Source organism: Macaca fascicularis, chromosome 8 (assembly GCF_037993035.2).
Source record: "Macaca fascicularis isolate 582-1 chromosome 8, T2T-MFA8v1.1".
NCBI classification, from domain to species: domain Eukaryota; kingdom Metazoa; phylum Chordata; class Mammalia; order Primates; family Cercopithecidae; genus Macaca; species Macaca fascicularis.
In genome coordinates, this window is record NC_088382.1 from 110296597 (window position 1) to 110299613 (window position 3017).

Consider the following 3017-nt stretch of genomic DNA (forward strand, 5'->3'; position numbering starts at 1 on the left):
ATGACATCCAGCTTTCTAGCTTACTCAACAATGTCCAAAGGGATGCAGGACTAAGTTTGGCCTGGCTGGATCCCATTCTCACCCCTATGGACAGGATCAGGTACTGTGGCTGATCAAACTCACTGGATTCACGTAGAGTTTGGGAGAGATTTTCTGAAGAGAAGTGGTACTGTTACCAGGAAAAGAAGGATGGAAAAAATGGCTGAACAGATCCCAGCTGTAGCTACCACAGCCACTGCAGGGAAAACATAGAGTGGCCAGTCTCTGGCTGCCCTGAGATACTTAGTAGTAACTGCTACATTTATATTTGCCGTTAAACATGAGTTTGCATATGCTATAGGGCAAGACGCCAAAGGTCACGTTCCAGCTGCTTCAGGAGCCCCCTGGGGGAGGTTTCCTACTGTCAAATTCACTGTCATAAGCACTCGCCAGGAGGGGCACTGTTACTCTTCTCAGCCACTTCCCTGGCCCCTGAGGTGGCATCTTGGCCCCAGCTTGAGTTGGAGGTTAAAAGGACAGAGATGAGTTCCAATAGTTTCAGCCAGCCTTGGAAGTGGCAGAATGAGCTACAGTCATACTGTACAGGAACATTTAGTCCTAGTTTTGCATAAAGACCCACAAAGACACACACTCGTGCACTCTTTGGCATTCTTTAAATCTTTCCCCATTGTCATGTGGAGACATAGATCTTAAGAAGAAAAAATGGTCTTTGTTTATCTTAGGTATTTCTTTCAGTGGTACCTAGAGGCCATTGGCAAATATGTTCGAATTATACACCAAAATGATAAGCCAGGGAGGAAGTTAAAATAATAAGAACTGGTCTTTCAAGGTTCCCTCAGGTACTCAGCCAAACCGGTTGTATTAACGACAAAGTAAAAGAAGCCAAACTGCCAGGATGTTTGTCTAAGAAAATGATGGTGCCACTTTTCACGTATCGAGTGACGGATGCAGACTTGCGAGGGTTTGCTAAGTTCTTGTAAAGGGGCAGGGGTGGCGGCAGGTTTTGTCTTGCAGAGGATGTGTGCAAAGTCAAATGCTCTATCTAGCAGGTCAATTTGTTTCCCTGCTTGTTTTTTTCCAAAATATTGTTTTTAAAAAAAAAAATCTGTTGGAAATACTTCCAGCAGTCAAGAAAAAAAAAGCAAACTCGGGGAAAGAAAAGACGCTGTCTACGCAGTAACAAAACAGGAAAGTCCTGGGTGCCCGTCACAGAGGTGTAGAATGGCAAATGGAGCTCGCTTCAATCTTCTCCAAAATGGTGGAAACACTGGGCTTTTTACTGAATGCTTTAGTACTAAGTAAATCGATGGCACCTCCAAGTTCGTGGTTTCTGTACTTTCTGTGGAACGGGTCTCTGGGCCTGAGCCCACCGTCAGGCTTGGCAGCCACCTCCAGGGCGGTGCTATCTTTGCTATGGTGTCTCTGCTTAGTAATAAGAACTAAGGTGTATGGGAGCTCACTGTGGGCTAGGTGCTCCACGAGCTTTGCATAATAGTTATTTCCATCAAATCTTCACCACAACCTGTGAGGTAGCCCTACACCCATTCCACTTTTTTTGTTTGTTTGTTTGTTTTTAAGACGAAGTCTCACTTTGTCACCAGGCTGGGGTGCAGTGGCGCAATCTCGATTCACTACAACCTCCGCCTCCCGGGTTCAAGTGATTCTCCTGCCTCCTGAGTAGCTGGGACTGCAGGCGCACACCACCACGCCCAGCTAATTTTTGTCTTTTTAGTAGAGACGGGGTTTCACCATTTTGGCCAGGATGGTCTCAGTCTCTTGACCTTGTGATCCACTGGGTTCAGCCTCCCAAAGTGCTTAGATTACCGGCATGAGCCACTGTGCCTGGGTTTTTTTTTTTGTTTTTTTTTTTTTTTACTTTTTAAAAATTTTGTTTAAGTACAGATGAGATCTCCTTATGTTGCCCAGGCTGGTCTCAAACTCCTGAGCTCAAGCCATCACCTACCTCTTGGTCTCCCAAAGCACTGGGATTATAGGCATGAGCCACTGAACGCAGCCTCATCCCCATTTTAATACAAGTACACTGAGCCCTAGCAAAGAGCTATCACTTACTGAAAACCCCATAGCTGATAAGTGGTGGCACTGGTATTTGAACCTGAGCAATCTGTTTTCAGAGTCTGCCAGCTGAGCTACTGTGTGAAACAGTGCCTTCCAAACATTCTTTTCTACCTTATTGCTCCTTGAATTCTGGCCCTGGTTCCAGTTTGGGGCCGGGCAGATAGGACTGGTGGGCATGATAGTAACAGGGTCTATATCAAAGTGAGGGTTTGGGGCTGGGTGCAGGGGCTCACATCTGTAATCTCAGCATTTTTGGGAGGCTGAGGTGAAAGGATCACTTGAGGCCATAAGTTCAAGACCAGACTGGGCAACACAACAAGATGCCATCTTTAAAAAATAAAAAAAGTAGCCAGGCATGGTGGTGTGTACCTGTAGTCTCAGCTACTTGGGAGGCTGAGGTGGAAGGATCTCTGGAGCCTGGGAGTTCAAGTGTGGTGTAAGCCATGATTGCACCAGTGCACTCATGGAAAGAAGAAAAGAGAGAACGAGAGAAAGAGGACAGGTGCGGTGGCTCATGCCTATAATCCCAGCACTGTGGGAGGCTGAGGGGGATGGATCACATGAGGTCAGAAGTTCGAGACCAGGCTGGCCAATTTGGTGAAACCCCATCTTTACTAAAATACAAATTAGCTGGGCTTGGTGGCACATGCCTGTAGTCCCAGCTTCTTGTGATGCATGAGTCCCAGCTTCTTGAGGCACGAGAATTGCTTGAACCCGGGAGGTGGAGGTTGCAGTGAGCATAGATTGCGCTGCTCAGAGAGTGCACTGCACTTCAGCCTGGGTGACACAGCAAGACTCGGTCTCAAGAAAAAAAAAAAAAGAAAAAAGAAAGAAAGAGTGCTCGCTTTGGCAGCATATGTACTAAAATTGGAATGATACAGAGATTAGCATGGCTCCTGTGCAAGGATGACACCAATTCCAAAGCATTCCATATAAGAAAT

The 3017-nt window shown here is 46.3% G+C and overlaps 1 non-coding gene across 1 annotated transcript; it reads left to right on the forward strand.

Annotated features, from left to right (window-relative positions):
• Positions 1-2913: 2913 nt before the first annotated feature.
• Positions 2914-3017, forward strand: LOC123575353 (U6 spliceosomal RNA). The gene has a single exon (XR_006700650.1). It is a non-coding gene; the product is annotated as a U6 spliceosomal RNA (small nuclear RNA).